Source organism: Pinus tabuliformis, chromosome J (assembly GCF_031772625.1).
Source record: "Pinus tabuliformis cultivar Carrire ecotype Pingquan chromosome J, CPIR1, whole genome shotgun sequence".
Lineage (NCBI taxonomy): Eukaryota > Viridiplantae > Streptophyta > Pinopsida > Pinales > Pinaceae > Pinus > Pinus tabuliformis.
The window spans coordinates 329,235,120-329,262,563 of NC_142295.1; positions in this window are offsets into that span (position 1 = coordinate 329,235,120).

Consider the following 27,444-nt stretch of genomic DNA (forward strand, 5'->3'; position numbering starts at 1 on the left):
AAGTCAAAAAGCAAGTCAAACTGCTAAAACAGAGTTTTTAAAGATAAAGTGAAAGGAAAGCTTTAGAAAATTGGATTTTTGTAAATAAAAATTGAAGTCCGAAGGTATATAAAGTGTTTCTTATGTTCAAGACATTATGTGTGCCAAAAAGTGAGAGAACAAAGGTGTAGTTGTGCTTTTGAGGCAAAGAGGAAAAAACTGCAACAAAAATGTGCAAAGCTCCTTGCGCAGCGCACCTTGGTTGAGGCGTGGTGCACCTGGTCAGCGCGGTGCATAGAAGCTCAGAAATACATTGAAATTTAAACAGGTGCGGCGCACCAGAGAAGCACACTGCACCTGTGAGTGGGCACAGCACACCTGCCTTTTAAGCCCGGATCTCATCCAAACGACCTCATCAACCTCCAAAATCTTGCAAGCTTCATTCAACAAGTAATTTAAGCATCTCAAAGTGCCTTTGCAAGAGATTTTCATCCTTTTTGATGGTGTTTCAATAGGTGAAATACAAACCCTAGTTTGCTACACAGCGTATTGAAAAATTGCCTAGGGTTTTCAAAAATTGTCATTGGTTGTTGTTTTCTCCTTGCAATCACATTCACATTTTTCGACTACATTCCCCTCATTTCATATCCCTTACCCCTCTCTCATACACTTTAATCTATCCCCCTATTCCCAAAAATAAAAACCCTAATACCTAATTCCTACTATTTCCAAAACCCTGCCACTCCCAAAAACTCTACAACCAACATCACAGCCCCTCATTCACAGTCCCACTCATCAATCCCTTTCATTAAACAACAAACAACTATTCTTCATTTAAAATATCTTCATGCTCATCATTGAAACACCATACAGTGGCAAACATGGAAACTGATTCACCTTATGAAAGGGATGAGGAAACAGTGAGTGATTCCTTCCAAGAAATTCATGCAGCAAGAAAACCTCACAACGGAGGAAAACACATCTGAGAGGAGCCCACTACACTTACAGAGCTATTGGATTGTCCTCTTGCTATAGCATGTTTCAAATATCAATGTTGCTACCAATTTTGTGAGATGGTGGAAAGAGTCAAATACCACCATGAGTTTGCTAGATTATTTGTCCTCCATCTTCACAATGGCCAGGTTAATTTGGTAGGTGTTACATTCACTTTGACACCTAAAACTATAGTTGAAGCAACAAGTATTCCGAAATGTGGGAGAACAGTGGAACAAAGGATAGTTGGTGGACAAAGAGCATTATGAGCCTTATATCAAGGTTGGCTATTAGAAGCAAATCAATAGGGTCTTCCTTTTCAGATACCTACAGGACACATATGCTCCACTCATGAAGCTCATAATCAAATACTTCAGCTATGATGGCAGACTTTCTCGCTTATACACCTATCATGTCATATTATTGATTCATTTCACTAGAGTGATGATGATGGACCTCTCGTATTTCATGTGCCAGAATATTGGGAAAATGACCACATTGGTGCAAAGGAAACCTCCTCATCAATAGTACAACAGAATTTATCACTTTACGTTGATCAAGATTGTGGTTTTGCATCAGCTGAGCTTGCTGAATGTTTCATGGGATGATTTCATTTCACATGAGGTTTTCACAAGTCCTCAAGTGACCCCATCAGTTTTTCATGAGGTAGGAGGGCCTTCACATCAGCAAGATGTTCATGAGACTCAAAAAACCAGTGTGCCCGTATTTGTCACTTACCAAAAGTGCACAAGGAGATTATTTGCAACAGCCAAACGAGTACTATCTCTACCCGGGGTGGAAGGGGTATCATTTCCTTCAACAGCAAAGCAGGTATAGGACAAAGGTAAACAACCAGTGCATGATGAAAGGCCTTCTGAAGGGCAAGAGAGAGATTTCATTCTCATTCAAGATGAGGACACTGATTTGGGCTCCCAAAGCTCAAAACTCAAAGAGATCATCCAGGAATAAGAAGCTAACATTCATGACTTATCTCTCAACTCGGAAAGAGAAAAGTGGGTAATAAACTATCTTGAGCAAAGGAAAAAACAGTTAGAGGACCAGAAGACTATCATGGAGCTCCAAAACATAAGAGAAAATCGGCAAGCAGCCAAGAGGAGGAAAATCAAGTTAACACTGCTAGAGCAAGAAATTGAGGTTGATCGGGAATCTTGTCTTGAAAGGACAAACATGCACTTGGAGAAGCTACTGGAGAAGGCCAACAAAGAGAAAAATATGTTGAGGCACATGGTCTATCACTATTTGGCAAGAAACAAAATTTGCAAAGCAAGAATAAGAACTTTGAAGGCCAAGTTGAGGAAAACGTCGAGGAGGAAGAAAGAGCAAGACAAGCTCAAGATTTTGGATAAGGCTTCCTTAGCCCAAAATAACACTTGATGTAGGTCAGTCAACCCAAATTTCATGAAATTTGGCACACTTTTGTCAATTTTGAAATTTTGAAGCAAAAACACAGATTTTTCTACCTGGTGCGTAGCGCCACCCGACGCTCGCTTTTTCTAGGGACCTTCTCTAGAGGAAAATTTAGCATTTTTGGATTCCTCATGCAAAATTATGAATGCCCAGAAATGGCCAGAAATGTTTGTCAAGTTTTGGCCTTCCAAAAGGGTCAAAAACACCTCAAAAATGCCCTTTCTGCCCCTTTTTGGCCACACAGGAAGCAGTGTTGGGAGAACTCACTGTTGGAGGGGAAAATGGACACCAAATTCAGAAATTCCACCTGTTCTGGAAAGTAGACAGACAAACCTTTCAACAAGCCCATGTGTAATAAATTTGGTGCACGGGAAGGCCTCCAAAATCAGCTATAAAAAGGCGTTATGCATAGGGGCAGTGACGCGTTGCACAGGATGGAAAATTGCTATTTTTGCCAAAAAAAACTCTGTTTTTCACCTAGTTTTTTCTTAGTTTGACTTTTCTCTCTCTCATGGTCAAAATATTGATGTAAATTGATGTAAGTTGACGGAATTTGATGTAAAAATGTTTAAAATTCACTCATGGAGGTAGATACATCATGAAAAGGTAGTTTTGGACTGAATGAATCAGTTTCCTAGGTTTTAGAGGCAAGTTGTTCCACTGCCTACTTTTCAGTTCTTAGTTTAGATCTTGTTGAAATAGCTCATAAACTCATGAATTCGACCCCTAAAGCTTAGCATGAGTTATTTGTTGCCTATATCTAGTATTTTTTCAGTCATTTGAAAAGGTTGGACTCTTGTGAATGCTTTGAGCATTATTGTACATTCATCTCTGCAGTTTGGCAAAGGAATATACTAGGGTTTGTAGCATTTTGTGGGATTCTTGTGCCAACTTGATTTGGTATTGTTTTTCCTTTTGTAATGCAATTTTACATGTGTTTATGTATGCCATCATCTTTGTCTGTTCAGCTTAACTAAATGAATCAAGGATAAAGGTAGAATTCATTGATGTTGCAGTGCTCTACCTTGGGTTTGTTTAGTTTTCTATGTTTTTAGCAGCTTGAAGAGGATCCCTGAGACTTTCATGCCCTCTCCAACTCCTCACCAGTCTTAAGACTCTCCATCTCTCTCAATTTCAAGGTACTAAACCATTTTCCGACCTCGCCCCACAGAAACCTCTACAAGACTGTGTCCATTCCCCCAATCCAAATCTGCCTTTCACATTTGAGCCAGCAAACCAACATAAAATTCAATCAAATTCCTTTGAGTATATACCTAGCCTAAAATTAATATTTACATCAGTCATCTCAAGCTTTATTGATCATATTTTTCAGAGATTGACAAGGAGAGAGCCCTCTTCCGACCTGGTAGGGCTAGCTACCAGGTTAAACATGGTTTGATGTTAGCCTAGGTCCTGCCTTTCTGAGCCTGAGGTAGATTTAGGCCCTAACATAGTGGTGACCATACTAGGGAAGAAAAGTTTGTTGTTTTATTTATAAACTACAGACGGAGTCTGAAGTTATCCAGGTAGCCTTCAAACTGCTCTTGCTCTGCAAGCGCATAGTAGATGAACGCTGCTTCAGTCAATCTCCAGTTTAGTTTATGAAATGATCATTTGGTTTCCTCAGCAAAATGTAATCAAGTTCAGATCTGATTATTGATGGTGGATAACGATTAGACACCAAAAGGCTGAAATGATTCACCTGGCGATTCCAAATCAGTTTCAACATCAGATCTAAGGACTCCACTAGAGGATGAACCCGACCAGTAGAAACATGAAAGGACAATATGGAAAGATCAGGTTTTCAAGTTGGAATTTCATCCAAGACATTTTGTTCTTTGTTATAAATCATTTCTTCTCTTTTCCCGAGAATGTCAAGAAGGCTTTGCAAAGTATATTGTATTCGAGAAAAGATCCTCCGCCTGAATTTGATTCCTTCCCTTTGAAGATTGCAAATACCAAATATTCGCACGCCTTTGATCTTGATCAAGACCCTTCTTCTGAATCTTGTGATGACCGTCTTCAAATTGATGAGCCTCAAGAGGCCAAGATTGATTCTACTCCTTCTGTACATATTCCTATACCTTGTAAAATTTCAGATCGATACAAGCCTCTAATTTTACCTCCTATATCCCATGCTTTCCCTAAAAATCATGACCTATATCTACCAAGATTTGATGGTGAATGTGACAACATCACTGCGCCGAGACATGTATTGAATTTTGAGTCTTTTCTCGACCTTTTTGAAGTTGATGAAGAAGATGTCAGTATTAGGCTTTTTTCTCTTTCATTGCAAGGCAAAGTGAAGAGTTGGTTCAAAACCCTGCTTGATGCGAGCATCTCAGATTACTAGCAGTTCGTCAAAGTTTTCCTCGACAAGTGGATGATAAAAAATAATCCTTTCTTGATTATAGAAGAGTATAACCAGTTGAAAAGACAACTAGAGGACACAGTACATCAATTTTCTGCCAGATTTAACCAAGTTTATTATTTGATGCCTATTAATATAAGACCTCCTCCTGGATCCACTCTCTTACACTACTCAGATGCCTTCGATCTAAAAATGGAGTTTCATCTGAGGGAAAGAAACCTTGCAACACTTGAAGAGATGAAAAATAGTGCAGTAGATGTAGAGGCTAATTTGTTGATCAGAATGGCAAAGTTGAAGGAAAAAGAGGCGAAGAACATAGATCCAGAGGAATTGACTTCTTTAGAGGTAAAGTTCGACATTTTGTTAAGTGAAGTGGAAGAGATGATGTAGAAGATCACTACAAGGAATGAGTATGATGTTCAAGATCATGGCTCACTGATTGAAGAAGAACAAGTTGCTGATCCAAAACATTTTCTTTCTTATCCCAGTTGTCATAGATCTGATAATGATTGTTTTATAGATCATCTTGGAGAAGAGAGATCTGTTGATATGACATGCATGCTTGATGATGTATTTTATATTGATGATTTGCCTCATTTTGATTAGTATGATGATGATTATGTTGTCCAAACAGAAGCTAATCTTGCAGATAAATTAGCAGCTGGTTTGTGGAAGGAGGAAGTTCATCTTCAGCAGCTCGAATACAGTGATCAGTCGTTGCATATCAGCTATGGAAGTGAGGACGAAAGTGCAGCAAATTTTGAAGTAAGTGAAGGATATTTACCTTTTTGTTTTGCTTTGTTTCAGTTCATCAGAGACAACTTTCATGCAATCAAAAATCAACCATCGATAAGTTTCGATCTGCACCATCTTGAGCGCAATGAAAACCTTATTCAAGACTTTTTATATCTAGAGTTGCAACCTTCGAATGCCATTGATTGTCAAGTTGCAAATGAAGACTTGGAAGTTGGACCATATGATCAAATGATGCAAGATGATTCTGTACCATTTTGTTTTGAATCATTTCAGTTTTTGAAAGGAAAAATGCATAGTATATCTTCAAATGAGAAGCTTGTAGGAAATCATGTAATCTCATTGGAGCCAATAAAAAATGGGTTGCAGTAGTCTTTTCAAATTTTTCACGATCGAGTAGCTGATGTGTTAGATGATGTCTGTAGTCCAAGTCCTTCTCCATTAGCTAACTATGAGCTTGAAAGAAGTACCGATACAAACATGATCCGACAGCTGATTTCTTTGTCATTTTCAGAAGGAGTCTCGTCACAACACTTAGATGAAAGTTTGCATTCATGGTACAAGGAGAAGAAAAGAAATCCATTGGATGAGCTAAGTCCCAGTACACATGAATTTTGAGATCCTTATGCAGTGTTTTTGGAGTCAGATAGAAAATTCATATTATTCAACGGATCTGTTTACAAGTTTTCATGGGAGTTGCCTTTCAGTAGTTCTCTCTTATGGTTCATAAGAAAGCACTTGCGAAGAATTCAAACAACAGTCGGAATACTTAATTGGTTGTTTCATTTCACTTGATCAGGTGTTGAATGGAACAGTTAGATTAGGTTTTATTCAATAAGCTCCATTTTGAGCATATTTTCCAGTTTGTCAGTCGTGTTTAACTATTGAGTTAGTTTTCAGTCTTTATAATTGAGTTAGTATTGAGTCAACATATTGGTTTTAGTTTGTCGAAGTTATTGACTCCATAGCCCAATGGAAGAGGCACTATCTGCTTTCCAGAGATCTGTAGTTCTTGGCACCTCCCAGGAGCTACCATCCCCATTGGAGCCAATGTTAGTGTTGGTATCTTCATCCCTCCATCAATGATCAAAATTATCTTATTGCATTGCATTTTAGGTGTCTCATCCAATCAGTTGCATTCTATTAGGATCATGGATCATCTGATGGCAGTGGCATATTATCAATTTTCCCTCATGGACTTTACCTGTTGGCCTATTTTCAGAAATTCGGGTCATTTACAGTCATTTTCTGTCTTTACATTTGTAAAAGTCATTTTTAGGGTTTTAGGTCTCATTAGGTCTAGGGTTTTGTCATTAAAGTCTTGTAAAAGCTCAATAATGGTCAGTAGGCACATGAGGAGGTCAAATAAAGTCTCAACATCTAGAATTTCAATAATGACATTCCCAATAATTGATTTTTCCTCAAAACCCTGTTTTGAGGAAAAACCGAGTTTTTCTTCTATGTATATAATTTTCATGTAATTTTATTCTTCCTATATGTAATAAGTCTGGAAATGTAGCCCTGGTCACCTTGCCAAGCTCCTGCACTTCAGCTCCTGCAAAAGAGTCAAAAATTCAAAGCATTAGTCCATCAAAGTCAAAAAGCATGTCAAACTGCCAAAACAAAGTTTTTAAAGATAAAGTGAAAGGCAAGCTTTAGAAAAGTGGGTTTTTGTAAATAAAAATTAAAGTCCAAATGTATATAAAGTGTTTCTTATGTTCAAGACATTATTTGTGCCAAAGAATGAGAGAACAAAGGCGAAGTTTCATTTTTGAGGAAAAGAGGGAAAAATTGCAGCAAAACTGTGCAAAGCTCCTGGCATAGCACACCTAGGTTGAGGCATGGTGCACCTGGTCGGCATGGCACACAAAAGCTTAGAAATAAATTGAAATTTAAATAGGCATGGTGCACCAGAGAAGCACGACGCACCTGTGAGTGGGTGCGGTGCACCTGCCTTTTAAGCCCGGATCTCATCCAAACGACCTCATCAACCTCCAAAATCTTGCAAGCTTCATTCAACAAGTAAGTTAAGCATCCCAAAGTGCCTTTGCAAGAGATTTTCATCCTCTTTGATGGTGTTTCAATAGGTGAAATACAAACCCTAGTTTGCTGCACAGTGTATTGAAAAACTGCCTAGGGTTTTCAAAAATTGTCATTGGTTGTTGTTTGCTCCCTGCAATCACTTTCACGTTTTTCCACTACATTCCCCTCATTTCATACCCCTTACCACTCTCTCATACACATTCATCCTACCCCGCTATTCCTAGAACTAGAAACCCTAATACCTAATTCCTACTATTCCTAAAACCCTACCACTGCCAAAAACTCTACAACTAGCATCACAGCCCCTCATTCACAGTCCCACTCATCAATCCCTTTCATTAAATAGAAAACAACTATTCTTCATTTAAAATCTCTTCATACTCATCATTGAAACACCATACAGTGGCAAACATGGAAACAGATTCACCTTATGAAAGGGATGAGGAAACAGTGAGTGATTCCTCCCAAGAAATTCATGCACCAAGAAAACCTCACAAGGGAGGAAAACACATCTGGGAGGAGCCCACTACACTTATAGAGCTATTGGCTTGTCCTCTTGCTGTAGCATGTTTCAAACATCAATCTTGCTACTAGTTTTGTGAGATGGTGGAAAGAGTCAAATACCACCATGAGCTTCCTAGATTATTTGTCCTCCATCTTCATAATGGCTAGGTCAATTTGGTAGGTGTTACATTCACTTTGACACCTGAAACTATAGCTGAAGCAACAAGTATTCCGAAATGTGGGAGAACAGTGGAACAAAGGATAGCTGGTGGAAAAAGAGCATTATGAGCCTTATATCAAGGTTGGCTATCCGAAGCAAATCAATAGGGTCTTCCCTTTTAGATACCTATAGGACACATATGCTCCACTCATGAAGCTCATAATCAAATACTTCACCTGTGAAGGTAGATTTTCTCGCTTATACACCTATCATGTCAAATTATTGATTCATTTCACTAGAGTGAGGATGATGAACCTCCCCTATTTCATGTGCTGAAATATTGAGAAAATAACCACATTGGTGCAAAGGAAACCTCCTCATCAATAGTACAACAACATTTATCACTTTGCGTTGATCAAGATTGTTGTTTTGCATCAGCTGAGGTTGCTGAATGTTTCATGGGATAATTTCATTTCACATGAGGTTTTCACAAGTCCTCAAGTGATCCCATCAGTTTTTTCATGAGGCAGGAGGGCCTTCACATCAGCAAGAAGTTCATGCGACTCAAACAACCAGTGTGCTAGTATTTATCACTTACCAAAAGGGCACAAGGAGATTATTTGCAGCAGCCAAACGAGTACTATCTCTACCTGGGGTGGAAGGGGTCTCGTTTCCTTCAACAGCAAAGCAGGTACAGGACAAAGGTAAACAACCAGTACATGATGAAAGGCGTTCTAAAGGTCAAGAGAGAAATTTCATTCTCATTCAGGATGAGGACACTGATTTGGGCTCCCAAAGCTCAAAACTCAAAGAGATCATCCAGGAACAAGAAGTTGACATTCATGACTTGTCTCTCAACTTGGAAAGAGACAAGTGGGTAATAAACTGTCTTGAGCAAAGGAACAAATAGTTAGAGGACCAGCAGACTATCATGGAGCTCCAAAAGATAAGAGAAAACCGGCAAGCAGCCAAGAGGAGGAAAATCAAGTTGACATCGCTAGAGCAAGAAATTGAGGCTGACCGGGAATCTATGCTTGAAAGGGTAAACATGCACTTGGAGAAGTTACTGGAGAAGGCCAACAAAGAGAAAAAGATGTTGAGGCACATGGCCTATCACTATTTGGCAAGAAACAAAATTTTCAAAGCGAGAATAAGAACTTTAAAGGCTAAGTTGAGGAAAACTTTGAGGAGGAAGAAAGAGCAAGACAAGCTCAAGATTTTGGCTAAGGCTTCCTTAGCCCAAAATAGCACTTGATGCAGGTCACTCAACTCAAATTTCAAGAAATTTGGCATACTTTTGTAAATTTTGAAATTTTGAAGCAAAAACATAGATTTTTCTCCCTGGTGCATAGCACCACCTGGCGCTCGCTTTTGCTAAGGACCTCCTCTAGAGGAAAATTTAGCATTTTTAGATTCCTCATGCAAAATTATGAATGCCCAAAAATGGCCAGAAAGCTTTGTCAAGTTTTGAGCTTCCAAAAGGGTCAAAAGCACCTCAAAAATGCCCTTTCTGCCCCTTTTTGGCCACACAGGAAGGAGTGTTGGGAGAACTCACTTTTGGAGGGGCAAATGGACACCAAATTTAGAAATTCCACCTGTTCTAGAATGTAGATAGATAGACCATTCCAACAAGCCCACTTGGAGCAAGTTTGGTTCAAGAGAAGGCCTCCAAAATCAGTTGTAAAAAGGAACTATGCACAGGGACAGTGGCGCAGCGCACAGGATGGGAAATTGTCATTTTTGCCAAAAAAAGTATGTTTTTCGCCTAGTTTTTTCTTAGTTTGACTTTTTTCTCTGTCGTGGTCAAAATATTGATGTATATTGATTTAACTTGATGGAATTTGATGTAAAAATGTTGAAAATTCACTCATGGATGTAAATACATCAGGAAAATGTAGTTTTGAACTGAATGAATCAGTTTCCTAGGTTTAAGAGGCAAGCTGTTCCACTGCCTACTTTTCAGTTCTTAGTTTAGATCTTGTTGAAAAATCTCCTAAACTCATGAATTCGACTCCTAAAGCTTAGCATGTGTTGTTTGTTGCCTATATCTAGTAGTTTTTCAGTCATTTGTAAAGGTTGGACTCTTGTGAATGCTTTGAGCATTATTGTACATTCATCTCTGCATTTTGGAAAAGGAATAGACCAGGGTTTGTAGCATTTTGTGGGATTCTTGTGGAAACTTGATTTGGTATTGTTTTTCCTTCTGTAATGAAAGTTTATATGTGTTTATGTATGCCATCATCTTTCTCTATTCATATTAACTAAATGAATCAAGGAGAAAGGTAGAATTCATTGATGTTGCAGTGCTCTATCTAGGGTTTGTTTAGTTTTCTATGTTTTCAGCAGTTTGAAGAGGATCCCTGAGACTTTCATGCTCTCTTCAACTCATCACCAGTCTTAAGACTCTCCATCTCACTCAATTTCAAAGTACTAAACCATTTTCCTACCTCGCCCCACAAAAACCTCTACAAGATTGTGTCCATTCCCTGGACCCAAATTTGCCTTTCACATTTGAGCCAGCAAACCAATGTAAAATTCAATCAAATTCCTCTAAGCATATACCTAGCCTAAAATTAGTCTTTACATCAGTCATATCAAGCTTTATTGATCATATTTTCTAGAGATTGATAAGGAGAGAGCCCTCTCCCGACCTGGTAGGGCTAGCTACCAGGTTAAGCATGCTTTGATATTACCCTAGATTCTGCCTTTCTTAGCCCGAGGTAGATTTAGGCCCTAATAGTAACGTTCCGTGTTTGTTAACACTGTTGATTGGTTGGTGGGTCTGCCAGTGGTGGCCCACCCCATAATCATTTTTTTTATATAAAATGCATGACGGGTGTGCGATGGCAGGGTTTAGAAGCCCACCACCTTGTATTATATATTTATATATGTGGTTGGTTGGCGAGGTTGGTGGTCCGCCAACCATTTCTTATATTTTCTTTTATTTTTTATATATATAACCCCATTGGTTAAAAACTGTTGATCGGAAAATAAGGGATATTGGAAAAATTAGACATCCTACAAATTTTCCCATTCCAGTGTTTGAATTTCGTGCATGATGTCTCGATCAATTTGTTTCCTCCTTAAGTCTACGACTTGTCCAACATTGACCAAAACTTTGACCAGACATAACTTGACCATAAAAACTCATATTGGAGTGTCATTCACACCATTAGAATCAGGGCTACGAGCACTTCGATATGGCCTTAGTTTTGCTTCCATCTGACGACTTTCATTTTGATCCATCTTCAAGGCCACTTGTACTTTGGGATCCTCCTAGATCATCATGGCTCCAAGAGAACTTAGAAGATGAATCCAACAATCATAAAAACTATAATTATGTAATTATATGCATAATTTTCTATTAATAAAACTATTATAATTCCACTAATATTCATATCTCAGCCATAAATTATTCTCTCTGGTATGCATCTACTATTCAAGGGAATATCATACACATAATTGTGAATTTGAAGTTTCCGTCAACACAAAGAGACCAATTATGCTAGAAATATGAATCTAACATGTCATGGCCTTAATAGATACATAATAAATTCCAATTCCCACTTATTAGCATGGATAAATAAGCGCCACGCCAACAATGAGCTTATTTAGAATTCTAGAAAATAATTGTGGTTGTTGATAAAAGACACAAAGTAGCCTCACGGCTGGAATACACAGTCAATTGTTAAAAGCATGAACCTCTGGTTTTCTATAAGGTCCAATTCCACTATCCCAGTTTTTGCCCAAATTAACCATTGCCTCCACACTCCTCAGAACCGTCAAGTCTTTATGAGAGCTAGTTTAGCATTACTAAGATCTCATATTAGTAGAGTTAGGAAAACACTAGATCTGTTATCTCGAAATCTTCTGACTTTGCATTTGGAACTTTCGGGCTTGATTTCTGCCACCCTTTGGACCATAATTGATGCATGTTCTACTCTTAAATGCATGTGGATTGAAGATCTCTAGAGACAAAAACATGCTTCAAAATTTCAAAAATTGATCCAAAAATCTTCTGCTTTCAAGGGCCCTTCACCTTTAGAGGATAATTCTTCCCATAGCTAGCTTTCAAATAATCACTGGGCTACCCTTGAGACCTGGGTTTTCAATCTATTTGGAGCTTCCCACCTACCTATGGATACGATTGCATCTTCAAAGACTGATGTAGAGACCTGCTCACCTCCGATTATCGGCATTTCAAGATCTAACAACCCTTCCGATGGTCCTGCCCATCCCTTAGCTAGTGGCCCTGATCATTCATTTCCTTTCTCGATTGGGACCTTTGTAGAGTCTTCCCTCCTCCATTCGGACGAGCCCTCTCATTCCTCCCTCCTCCATTCGGACAGGGCTTCTCAGCCTGCCCTCCTCCATTTGAATGGGCTTTCTTCTCCTGAGCCCAGCAGTTCTCACTCACACAGCTCTGATTGCTCACTCTAGAAGATCCCTCCCATGATCGCATAGGTATCACCTCACCATGAACCCCTCTCCTCTGATCACCCTGTCCTCTGTGAAAATTCCAACAACCACATCTCCTCGTTGTTTAGTCTTTATTCTAGGCCAGCCTCGCCTAATCCGGGTTCGGTCACCAGTGAGCCATCATGTGGTTTAGATGGGGACATTTGCACAGGTATGTCCAATTTCCTCCTGAGTAGTTTGGTTGGTAGTTATAACCCTTATAATAATCTAGATGGTGATTCGTATTTAGAAAAGATGGGTATAGGGAATCCCAAGACTGAAATATTTTTAAGTAATAATAATAATAATAATAATAATAATAATAATAATAATAATAATAATAATAATATGGTTTTTAAAAATGATTATAGTTTTAATAATATTAATAAGAATAATAATATAGTTATTAATAAAAATGATTATAGTTTTAATACTTGTAATTTGAAACATAATAATGGTTATAATAATAAAACTAACAGAAATAATAATAATAATAATAATAATAATAATTATAAAATTAATTATGAATATGATGCAACAAATAATAATAATATTACTGATAAGAAATATAATGATAATATAAATAATTTTCCCCCTACCTCTCAGAATAATAGGGTTGTCAATCTTTCTAGTTTCTGTTTTCGCCGAGTTGTCTTCAATATTCTAGGTGAAGGTTTAAATTTTTCCCTGGCCCCTAAGAGGATCCAGGTAGAACACATTATTTGTGACGTAGAGTTTGGGATTAACGGCTTACCTGATAATATTAAGGACACTATTAGGCAAGATTGCATTGTTGTCCTTAGGAAGGCAAAGCCCCCCAACAACATAAGCAAAGACAAATTTGATGCCCCCAGTCTGATTGCTCAGGTCAATATAGTCGTTGCCTTGTCAAATTTAGTTGTTGGATGTTCTGATCTATCTATTTATCATGCAGCCAGGATCCGATTCTTCAACTTTTCCTGACGATGAACCACACTTGTTGGTTCAAAACATGTCAACAAAAACATTCTAATGTGATTTACCTTGAAAAATCTTCTCAGAACTTAATACGGATCACAGAAGCCTCAATTCCACAATTATCATTCTTGTTGATAAATTCCTCTAGTACAAATCTCCACACAGTAACACTTTCCATGGCCTAATATCCTCCTATTATAAATATATAAATACTTAGACTTCTAGATTGCATTGTGCTCATTAATATTATTTGTGTGCACAATTCTATTAAGTTTTTTTCTGGGGATCGTATGGGTGAAAAATAACATTTGATGACCTAATATAAGTAATTTGATAAAAATTACCAATGATGGGAAACAACTATACTTACACCCAAGTCATTTTTCATTGTTGGTCACTTAGTTTGTCTCATCAACAGTCACTTCCAAAACCATTTAAAAGATTGCAAAATAAGTAGGAAGATTTCAAAATAAATTCCACAAAAAAATGAGGGTGCATGGAAGATAGGTTGCAAAGAGAAAAAATAATATCAAAATGACTAAGAAGTTTCTTGAATATTTTCAAAATTGAGAAACAAATTACCTCACAACTATGGAGGCAATGGAAAATTTCACTACAATGTTGTGATTAGCCATAAAACTTACAGGAAACTAAACAAATTCTCTCTAAAATTCCAAGAATAATAGATAAACCAACTTGGTGAAGTAAGCCTAGTGCATGAAATTGTACAAGAGCATCTGAGGAGTAAACTGCTTCCTGGACCTTGTTACTCCATTATCTCATAATCTCAATATTGGTCTGCAAACGCAATAGTTAAAGATTGAGTAACAAGGAAGTAAAGTTATTAGTTAAGAAAATATGTGAACATGAAAACTTACATAAAGCCTTACTATTTTTTTTGATAAGGTAAGAGTAGGACCTTCTATTAATCTAGTTAAAAATACATAATTTACAAGTTGCAACCCCGTGAGAGTTCAACAGGCATCTGTGCAGTCAGAATACCAAACCATGCATCTAGAACTATGCGAAGTTCTAACAAAACAACCAGGGAGTTACCTCTGTTTACTCTAGACAATAGGCAATCAGTAGACTCTCTGGTCAAGCTTTCTAGTACTGAAAGAATTCGAGCCCTCAAAAGAAGTTTCAAGTGAGGGTCCACCAGACATCCAACAAAGAAGATCAACTAGAAACTTTATAGAGCTTGTAGCGCCACTCACCCTCCAAACCAACCTATCAGTATCCACTGGACCCACACTGAACGCGAGCCCACAACAACCCATACTAAACCATGCTTACGGACCCGATGTAAACTTTATTCTAGCCCTTTAATATTTCTGAGACACCAAACTAACTTGCATGAACAAACAAACACTGTTGACCTCCCGCTGATGATCCAACAGTTTACGGAGATATCGGGTGGACAAGTTGCATGCGGGATAACCATCCGATGGGAGTGGTATTCTCTCATCTCTTCCTGCTATGTATCGCATGAAGAGTGGAATCAGAGCCTTCCTCCAAAAAACCCGATACCACTTAGACTCTACCTGATGAACCTCTTGTGGTTTTAGAAAACAACTCCTCGCGCAATAACTACCACACTCTTTCACCAAGTGGTAGCCATTGATCTCGCACATCAAATGGTTCTTCTACCATCCTAACAAAATCTCTGTTAAACCCAAAACACCATCAACATTTCCACCTAATGACTTGTACCATGAACGACCCAACCTGTAGTATTTCCATAGAGGGTCCGACAAAATATTTAGCTGTGCATTGCAACCCATACCCAAAGAGGGCCGACAAATTAGGGTACCCTATCCTCCCTCCTAACTTCTGTGCCATCTCAATCCTTCTTGTGAATTCATAGCTCTATATCTTTGTCCACCTGACAGAGACAGTCCTCCAATAATTTTCTTGGGGGTACTAGATCCCATTCATACCGAGAATCCCTATCCATGATGGTGACTCCCTCGGTTGCCAAGCGATCCACTAACATGTTAGCCTTCCTCTTCACATGGACAAAGCTGGCCATTTTTAAGGTTTGTAGGTGGAAGCGTATACGATGAAAGACTTGCAAAAGCCTCAAGTGCTTTGAAACTTTATCTGGAAAAGTACCATTACAAATTTTCTTGGCCACTCTAATAATCAATTCTGAATCTGCCTCTATGATGACAATGTGCACATTAGAAACTAACAAAATTTCCAAGCCTTGTTCTAGTGCCATGAGCTCCGCCATGATGTTAGTAGCCTTGCCCAAGTGGCCATGGAAGATTTTCTTTATTTGACTCTTTTCATCTCTTATAACCCCTCCAAAGCCAGCTAACCATGGATTGCCTTTAGAGGCTCCGTCTATATTAATCTTTAGAAAGCCATGAGGAAGAAGTTGCCAAATATTAATATTTGCATTAATTCAGCTTACTCCCTTGAATAAGCCCTACGGATTGGAGACCCAACTGCATAAGAATGCTCGCCTCTTGGGGCAGAGGAGGATCCTTAGGAAGATTCCTCAACAGGCTTCTTATTGTGTCTTTGAGCTACCTCAAAATTTGGGCAGTTTATGTGTTTGGGCTCTCTTGATCTGTCTTTGAAGATCCGATTGTTGCGCTCTTTCCAAACATTCCAGATAACAAAGCTTGGTACCAGAATCCAGGCTTTATTAATAATTTCATTCCCTGAGAAATTTACCCGCCAGTTCTTCAGAGTATTGGAAATGCTGAGACTATCCCTATCTGTTTTCCTAAAGTTTGAGGCCACCCAGTCCCAAAAGTTTGATGGGAAAGGACAAACGTTGAGAAGATGATCCATCATCTCCTCTTGAAAGCAACAGAGATAGCATTAGGAGGGGCCAATAAAGCCTTTGTTTTAGATTCTCCCAGGTTAATATTTTCCTTTGATGCATTAACTAGATGAATAACTTTATTTTCATCCAATGGGGGCTTTCCCAAAGTTTCTTCCAGACTAGATCAGGATTCTGATAGTTAAATCTTGTTACTTCCTGTTTAGCTTCTTTGAGGTTAAAGTTTCCTTCGGAGTTCTTTCCCCATATTAATTGGTCAGGTAAGGAGGATACTAGAATCCTTCTATGCTCTAGCTCCTAGGCGAGGATTCTTGCCAGGACCTTCAAAGGACTATCATCACTGTGGCCCAGATCCTTCCAAATCCTCCATTTTTCATTATCCCTATTCTGGTCCAAAAAATCTTTAACCATAATAATCCCTTTGTTATCTGTATCTCTCTTGAGAGATGCTAATTCATCCTTATATAGGTTGGGTTCCTGTTGCCAGTTGTCCTCCCAAAATCTTGCTAGGTTCCCTACTCGAATTTCGCAGAAGCTGTGCTGCTGAACAATACATTTATTCTCCCAGGCCAGATTCTGAATATGGGAGCCCCTGATTTGCCTTGACATTCTAATGTGAACCTTTTCCTGCCAATACTTGGTATATTTTTGTTTCCACAACTTAGCCCAAGGGGTTACCGATTCCTTAATCCATCGCCACCAAAGTTTGGCTCCCGAAACTTTACGAAGGGTTTCAAGGTCATGAAGTCCCAAGCCACCATGGTTTTTGGGCTTGCAAATCTTGTCCCATGCTACTAAAGGCCACTTATTTTTTTCTTCACCTCTGCCCCACAAAAAATCCCTTTGTATACTCCTAATCTATTGCATGATGCCTTTAGGAGTAGGAAGAGCTGAGAACATAAAATTGGGAATAGCTTGCAAGACCGCTTGTGTGAGCACCCGACGTCCTGCCAAATTTAGTGACCTATGAGTCCATTTCCTGACCTTGTCCTGAAGTTTGTTGACTGTTGGCTCGCACACACTCTTGCTCAATGGTTTATCAGTAAGAGGTATGCCTAGATACTTGGAAGGTAGCTGTTCCCTTTGAAACCCAGGAATTCTGGTAAGAGTTCTCTGAATAGCAATATTGGTATTAAAGAAAAAAACTTTGGATTTGTTGAGGCTTAGCTCTATGCCTGCTACCTTAGCAAAGTCAATTAAGATATGTTTGATCTCTCTAGCTTCCCTGATTGTGTGTATACCCTGTAGCATCATATCATCTATAAATTGTTGATGATTATTTGCTGCTCTATCTTTGGTGAGTTTGATACCCTGGATACGTCCTTCAGCATTTGCTACTTTGAATGCTTTACCTAGCCCTTCCATCATGAGAACGAAGAGGAAAGGTGGGAACAGATGTCCCTGCGTGAGATCTCTGGATGGTGTGAAGGTTCTTGATGGAGCTCCATTGATCAGTATAGAGAAATTGGTCATGGTGACGAGTGCCATAGCCCATCTTATCCAATTTTGGTCAAAGCCATAGGCCCTTAGAATTGCTCTTATATAAGACCAACTTAGCTTGTCATAGGCTTTCGCTAGGTCCAACTGAATGATCATACTATATTGTTTGTTTCTTTTGAGAGAGTGTACCACCTCATGTGCTTGGATGATGTTGTTGAGAATTTGTCTTCCTTCCACATAGCTTGTTTGCTCCTCCGAGATTAGAGATGGTAGAAGGGGCTTGAGTCTATTGGTTATCACTTTGGAAATGATTTTGTACACCACATTACATAAGGCTATGGGTCTGAAACCATTTGGAGTCATGTCATTTTATTGTTTTGGGATCAGAGTTATGAAGGAAGCATTAAGAGCCTTCAGAAACTTTTTATATTTTCTTGAGTCTTCCACAACCTCAAGGATATCCTGTTTGAATGTTTCCCAGCAGGCTTTGAAAAAGTCCACATTGAACCCATTTAGGCATGGGGATTTTCCATTTTGCATTTCATTGATCACTCCGCTGACTACCTCTTCCGACACTCGCCTGTTAAGATTGTGGTTATCTCCTCTAGTGACCAGCTGGGGGATGTATTGAGTGAATTGTTCGATGAACCTTGATCTGTCCTCCAAGGGTTCCTCTTCTGTATTGAGGAAGTGTTGTACAAGGACTGATTCCATATCATTGTGAGAGACAAGCTCTATTCCTTGAGAATCTTTGAGCTTGGTGATTCTGTTATGTACCCTGTGATCCATGGTGGATTTATGAAAAAATTTTGTATTCCTTTCTCCATCCCTAATCCACTATATCCTTGATTTCTGCCTCTAGAAAATTTCCTCTTGCAAGCATCGCTCTTCCCATTCTTCCTATAATGATTCAGTAAGCTTTAGCCACTCCTCAGTAAATCCATCTGTGATGTTTATCTGATTAATCTCTTGCAGCTTCTACTCCACTTCTTTTTTGGCTTTGAAGATATCACCAAATTCCATTCTGTTCCATTCTTTCAGTTTGGATTTGATGTATTTGAGTCTCTAATGGAGCATGAACATTTTAGTGCCTTGGATGTTCATATCTTCTCTCCACCAGTTTCCAATATTACTGATGAATTCAGGGTGAGATAGCCAGGCATTTTCAAAACTGAATGGTTTGTTTCTGGGTGTGCCCATAAATGTGGCTTCCAGTTGTATAGGCTAGTGATCCGATCCTCCAAATGGTAGAATAGAAGCTTTCATGGCTAGGACTGCGGGAAGGATGTCCTTTGAAATAATAAATCTATCAAGTTTGGAAGCAACTTGAGAAGATCCTCCCCTCTTGTTACTCCAGGTGAAGGTTCCATTTATAGTTTCAGTGTCCACTAGCCCCATGTTCATTATAAAATTCTGGAAAGCGAAGGAGTCTCTTCCTAGTTGTCTAATACCTCCTTTTTTCTCTGAGAGAGATCTTATCATATTGAAATATCCTGCAACAATCCAAGGAAAATTGGGGTATCTTTCTCTGAGATTCTCAAGGGATATGAGAGGCTTGAGTTTGTCTGCTTGCTTCTGTGGTCCATAAAAATTTGTAATCATGTATACTTCCTTATCACCTATAGGTTGACAAACCATATAAAGATAGTTCCTGGATGCTTCGGCGTTTAGGATCCCAAATTTCTGTGGATCCCACAATGTGAGAACCCCCCCCATCGCCCCCGCCGAGTTGTTTTCTTTAACCTCTGGGAACTCATATTTGATTAGCCACTTATTATGAATTTCTCTAATCTTTTCCATCGAACATTTTGTCTCTTGAATAAAGATCATATCTGGTTTTTATTCCTTAATTCTATAACTGAGATTCCTTTGTTTCCTTTTATTTCCTATGCCTTTGATATTCCAAGTTGTGAGCTTCATTAAGAAAGGTTAGTAAAGGAGTAACTGGTAAGATCTTTCATCTTACTTGAGTTAATCAGTAGTTTCCCACATTCGTTGAGCAGCTCATTCTATCTTTTCCTTCCTGAGTTCTTTGACAATTGTGCCTGTGCATTTTCCATCATTATGACTCCACTGTGCTCTTGACTTTCATGATTTCTTTTGACTCCAGCTCCCTTTGCTTGTGATCTCCATAGAAAGAGCTATTGTACCCTGTCATAGTCCTCTTTTGGCAGGGAGTCCACTCCTATAGTCGTCCCTTGTTCCAGAAATTTTTCTAGATCTATATTTTCTTTATCTAGAATCTCTTGTAGTTCATAGTCCTCCGTTCCCACTTCACTTGGAGTCATCTCCTAGTCCTTACTTATCTCCATACAACTCAGTAGATCATCCTTTTGCTGGTTATCTATCATGATGCCCTCCATGTCATCTTCCTTTTCCTTTTCATTGATTATGTTCTCCATATCCTGGACTGTTTCCTTGTTCCCCTCTTCTTCCTCTAAGATTTTGAACCGATTGTTTCTTGACCGTCTATCCTCATTCATCTTCTTCTGTGGACATTTACCATCTTTCCCTTTGTTCTTGGCCTTGGTGAAACCCTCATGATTCTTATCCTCAACATTTTTTGCATTTCCTTCCATATTATTTGCTGGGCAGTCTCCGAATAATTGCCCATGTTCATGGAATTTGCAACACCTAAATGGGATGTTCTCATAGTCCACAGTTTGAACCCATTCTTCATCATACACCTCCAGAATTATTTCTTCTAGAAGAGCTCCAGATAAGGCCATTTCCACACAAATCCAGGCAAAGGAGGTGCATTTTCCTTTTAGAGTCGCCTCTGAAATCTTTAGAAAATGCCCCTACTTGTTGCCTATTGCCTCTAGAGATTCTGATAGCCAATAATCTAGAGGAAGGGAGTAAATTCTAATCCATACCAGTATCGATGAGAAGGTTTCCTGCTCTAGGACAAAGTTCATCATCCATGGCCTCATGTAGAGTCCTGCCGCATCATAGAAATATGGACCTCCTTTGAACACTCTATCCTTATCCTCTAGGCTCATGAACACCACTGTAAAGAAGCCCTTAGAACCTAGATGTAGGTGTATTTCCCCCATTGGCTTCCAATGACTCCTTATCTAGATATGTAGTGTTCTCTCCGACGACCATAGCCCCCTAAATTTGCATATGATTGCATGTTCCACCATGTGATCCCTTTGTGCTTGAAGTGTAGGATCTCTCAATATGACCCATGGAATGGTACTCGAATTGGGTTTCTAGACCCCCATTGTCCTTATGGAAGGATATTTTCCATAGCTTCCTACATTCTCCTTCTCCTTGTTTGTTTCCGATTTATCCCCATCTTGTTCATGAAGTCCGTTTCTTTCCAATGTTCCTTTGCCTCTTGCTTCTGCTGCCTTTTCCAAAGGTTTTTTAAAGTGTTTCTTTCCTGCTTCCTTATTTTTTCCTGTAACGACATGACTGTAGGAGGGAGCCGCACTCCCCCTTGCGCGTCCCGCCATGGTTCCCAAAACAAAAACCCTAGCGCCACCTTCAACCCTAACTCTAGTTGCAGACCTCCTTCTTCCTCCTCTGATCCAGTCAATAATGTGACATCAAGCCTTACTATCACTATCTAAAGAAAGCATGGAAAATTTTAGGGGCTATTATTCGTAGGTGGGTTAATTTTCTATGTTTTTTCCAAAAAAAAGATTCACCAATTTCCATTTTTCCTAAAATTTATTTGCCCAAATTTTTTATCATAAAATTATTTTACCTTAAAAATCTCTGAATTTTTATAGATATTATATAAAATCATTAGAAATTTGAATATTTTACAAACTATCACTAAACATTTTAAAGTTTTCATGTTAGGGACTAGTAAGATTCGCCAAGGCTTATAAACTTTCAGATACATTTTCATCGTTAAAATTTTCCCTAAAATCAAGTCAATTGCAATGGCAAGGGTAGAATTCACTACAATAAGATTATTTCCAACAATATATTATTTAATATACCTCTCAATTTGACCCAACAAGGCCCCATGTGTGATCCTACATAAAAATTGTATTGCATTAGTCCCATACATACCGGTCTCATTACACGTCTCTCAATAACGAAATTGTCACAATAATAGCCTGGAAGAAACTTGATGAAGAATCAATAAAGACCAAACTAAGGAAGAATAATAATAGATCAACATAAAAGAGAGACATAAGCCAATACCTCACCTCATCAGTAGAAGGAGAAACCTCCTTGATGATCAAATAAACCATTCTCCTCAAGCCAATGTACTTAAACTGAAAAAACTTTGTGACATCAAAGAAAACTTATATAGCTTCAACCTAAAAAGTAAATGAGACTTGAATCAGAAAATAAGATAGCAAATGTTACACACAACAAACTGAAACAACTATAAATGAAAGAGATATTCAATACCAAAGAACAAACTAACCTTCATGAATGTCTCTTGATTAATTAAATATTAAGCTTTGTGATAACCTGATTAGCATCGAAACCAAAAATCTGTATGTCAAACAAAAAGCAAAAAAAATTATTCAAATAATTGTACCCAAAATTCATACTCTTTGAAAAGAAATACCATCCTGTGCCAATCTCCTTGCATCGAGTTGAGGATCATTGAAAACGAGGGCTTCCTGTAGGACTGCTCCCTTTTCATCCCCAAGAAAGGGAGAGTACCCTATTGAAATGAAATGATTCTTTATTAATTTCATTGAATACTCCACAAGATCTATGGAATGTCATCAAGAGAACCACATAAAATGTATACAAATTTATGTAGGCATACAAAATATGAGATGGGATATGCAATTAGGAAACTTGTGGTCAAGTGGTTAAATCATAGTACTTTTAGTGTTCAGAAATGACTTCAAAATCTCTATGAAAAAATGATGTTGCATTTTTGTGGCCAACACAGTTAACTACCACATTTGATACCAAGGGAATGTCATAGTAACCTTGAAAAGCCACAAACATTGCACATCTCAAGGAACAATGCCAAGTCCAAATTATGGATGAATTCAATGGAATAATTAACCCTTGTTTGTGCCATATAACCTAAGTCACCTGAGAGAAGGACATAGGATATGCAAGACACGCAAATACGAGAGTCTGACATGGGACATGGAGACCCCCTGGAACATGACACATAAGACATGTTAAATACTACATTATATATATTAAAAAAGTTAATGGATATTACACAAATTCTCATGATGATACAAATTTGATGAAACAAGTATATTTCAACATTATGCATACAATCATGATTCATCAATGATACATATTTACAAATACCACTTCCTACTACATCAATGAAAAATACAATAAATTAACATTGGAAAAACATAAGAAATTAACCATAAAATACAATTTTCTCATTAAATCATCAAAATCAAAATGTATTACATAGATGTGAAGTCATGAGGACTCCTGACTCAAAATTCTAATGGAAAATAGAAAATACCAAACAAAGTTGACACTATAACCCGAAACCATAAGATAGGAAGGATGAACGTCATAGGTTGTTTCCAACAGGCTATAGGTTATACCTATAGCTCATCAACATCAAAATCAACATTAGTACCACCACTTTTGTCTTCTATGTCCCCCTCCTCTGTATCCAATGTAAGCTATGCATCTGTTGGTTTGGAGGATGAACCCTCTAGCACTAGCACATTAAGATCCAAGTTGGTCAATGCTAACTCAACACTGTTGTCCAAACTCATATCATCAGGAAACACATCCCACATCTTTGTCTTTCCCTTCAACCATCCCTCCCTCTGTTTGTAAATAAGATGAAGGTTGGTGTGTACATACACCATTGTCTCTACCATGGACTTGTACACTCTAATGAAACTGAAAGAGGGGGGTAATTACCAATGGAGAAATTATTCCCCTTCTCTTTACCCTTCTCTGTTTCCCTTGATTGAGTTATGAATGCTATAAAAATAAAGAAAAAATTCACTGCTAAAAGATTGTGCATGTAAAAACAATGGACAGGTAGACTGTTGTAGCAAAACTGTAAAAAAAAAATGGAAGGGAAATCCACTTACCTGTAGCTTTAATCACCTCCAAAATTCTCATATCTCCTTTATTGGTCACTCCCATAATCCCACAGCACCCAAAAAAAATGAAAATGGAAAAATGCAGCTAAATTTCAGCTTTTGTTAAGCATGTTGGTCACTTTTTTGTGGACACGTTTCCAAAAACCATGATTCTCTGTAGGAATGAATCAGACTCCTTACAGACATAAATCTCAAAATTCAAATACGCACCAACAACAAATCAAACATGTTTAGGTATCGAATCACGTCCAACATGATGGATTCATGATACGTGGGGGGAGGGAAGACGAATCCGATGGCTAAGCATGGAACCCAAAAGTAAGGCCTACTTCATTAACAAAAACCTATTTCCCAAATAAAAGAAGTATTCAATTACAACATATTATATTTAATTTATATAATTCCTAGATTACGTTGTGAACCAATAGATTTTGTAAACTCTCCCCTCTTTGGTAATGATAAAAAAAAAAAGATATTTTTTTTGTATATTTTGATAACCCCTTTTAAAAAAACCTCCTACATGCTTAACCATGAAATTTAGCCATGCATTAAAAAATCATCCAATAGTTGCCTGAAAAGGGTAGAATAAAAACCTTAGACATTTCTCCGTACCCAAAACCATGTGGTGGTACCCAACCAGAAATAGGTTTTGACAATGTGATTTGGATATTAGCACAACATAAAAAAAAACTGCAATTATTGTACAATTATAACTATATCCACAATGAGGAAAAATTTAGCCAAAAGTGATACACCTTCCACTGTAAAATTACCAACAAACTGATATAAAATGAACCCAACAAACTATATGCATGTTAGTCATCTAAATTAGCTTTACACACCATAACGAGCAATGATCAATTCTATTATGTGTTCATAGAAGGCTTGTTAAATTGAAATCCATGAAAATTTTAAGTATGAAGGAATTTGTACAAAGCATTCTATCAGATCTAAAAAAACGGGGCATTGATTCAAGCCCTTGAGGTTTTCTCATGAATGCCCTAATGTATGGATTTATGGACATTTCCAACATTTTCTCCTCTTAAGATGGAAATGACACATATTGTAAGGATCAACGACCAAGCACATTGATAAGAGGTTTAAAATAGCATGCCATATCATCAAATAAAATTGCCCGAGGGTCTCTAAATATTCAATGAATGCTTAAAATTTTCATGGAATTTTGGGAGAATGGATAGAAGAATATATTTGTCATCTCAATCATCATCCTTCTTCACTAAGGGCTGATTAGGTGCCATTGTTGTTCAATCAATGGTGGTTGGCATCGATTCTAGTTCTAGTATTAAGCCTTCTTAAGGAACTCTAGGATTGATGTACCCTACATCCTCTCATTCCCTTATTCTTGGTTGTCAGCCTTCTTGGCTCCTTTGCCATCATTTCTGGGCTAGTATCTATTCCTCTTATCTCAGGGGGGGGCTTGGCCCATCTCTGATCTACAGGGCTTACTGAACATCGAGATTTGTTCCCACCTCTCGTGCTTGATATCATTAGATAGGATTATATCTGAGGAGCTAGATATCTAGCTTATCGAAAAATAAATGCCAATGATACTCTTTCTCTAAGTGGATTTTATAGTGCTCATCTGGAATGAGATGGGAGATTACGTAATTAAATTCACTCTGCTACTCTCTCTTCATATTGTGTTCTTGGGTAAGAATTATGTTTAAAGTGTTGGTCATGGAAACGTTAAAATTTTGATTTAATGATTGATTGGTCCTATAATATGTTCATAATATAAACTTAATTAGATAAATAACTTGATATCCAAGTTAAAAAATAGTATCTTAAGTTTAATGGTTATGTATTTGATAATAAAAAATGTAGATATGTATGAAAAGATAAGCATTTAACTAAGGAAAATGTTTCCTCTGCAAATTAACCAACACTTCTTTGTGCACGTATTTTTCATAATGTATTTGACCTAGCTATGAGCCCACTCCCATTTTGGATAATATGTCATCATTTGAATTTAATTCCATGTCAATGTGATCAAAGGATACAACCATGAAGATTCTAATCGACTTTGTAACTCTAATCATCCACTAATCTAATAAAGAAGTGTTTAAGGAAGTATAACCTTTCAACCAATCTATAACACCCTTTAAATCCCCTTTCACTTGTAATTTTAGATTGTTGTGACACAATTAAAATGACTAACATAAACGAATGCTTCATATTATTACAATACTTTTTAGGTAGTAGTATTTTAGTTCCTAGACTAAATTAGTCATTCGTCTTAGTCTTTGTTAGTTGTATTACTTATTAGCTAGTTGTATATTTTAACTTAGGACAAAATTAGTCATTTACTTTAGTCATTTTTAGTTGGATCACTTAAGATTGATCATTTTTCGTAGTATTTCACTTGGAATATCTCTGGTGACAAACATTTTTAGTCACCTAGTCACTAATTCATCATTTTCTACTAATTTCCACACAGAGGAGTAACCACATGCTTATTACATCAACAACATTATTTCAATAAAGAAATCCATAACCATTTCAACCAAAAATGCATCATACATTAATCAATGTGTAAACAAGCACAAATGATTACTTATGTTTGAAATTTCAAGGTAAGTGTGTTTGGGACAAGGACTCTCCACCCAACCATAGAAAAATGTAGCCACACTTACTTGTAGATGTCACCCCTGAGCCGTATTATAGATTATTAGGGGGGTCCTTTCTTAAGAGAATCGATCACCAATTGTTGGCTGAAATGTGGAATTCTGATCTGAAAAGAGATCAAAGACAATTATTAAGGTATTACAGACTCATGTGCATGGATTTTCCTATGTTACTTTGTGCAATGGATCGATAAGATAGAGAAATACATAGACAAAAAAGTAGTAAAAGAAACATAATAGACAACACAGACAAAAACAAAAAATTTAATAAGGAGTTCACCCAACACTCTTGGGTTACATCTCCTAGTCTAGCCTTTAGTGGTGACCTCTCTATTATATCTTCAAAATAGAGTTTTACAATAATGAGCTCAATTTCAGCCTCACTCAACAGATACAAAACAATAAGGATTTACTTGGATCCCCCAAGTCTCTTCTGAGTACATAGACACTCCTTACTGACTCTCTATCTCTGTTTCTCTGTCTCAGCACTGCCTGCTCTATTTGCTGTCAATTGGTGGCTTTAAAGCCAATCGGTGTTGTCTGTTCATTTCACCTTCTCGGGCTCTCTGGCTTCTCGACCTCTGTCCACTCAGATCCCCCTTTGAGTGTTAGCAATCATTGCTAAATGCCTTCAAGGATGGTGGCCACCTATTCCATAACGGAATGGGTCATTGGGCCTTTGAGATCCTTCGAAATCACCATTTTCTTCTTACACAAAAGAACACTGTAAAACATGAGAAAATCTGCCAAATCACTATTCATCGAATTTGAAATATTATAGATCCACCTTATAACTCCTATCGGGTCCGCCTATATACAGATACCGCATCTCCACCATTGATTTGGGAGATCCAGATCCAATGGGTGTGGTTCATTTCGAGCGGCCCTTT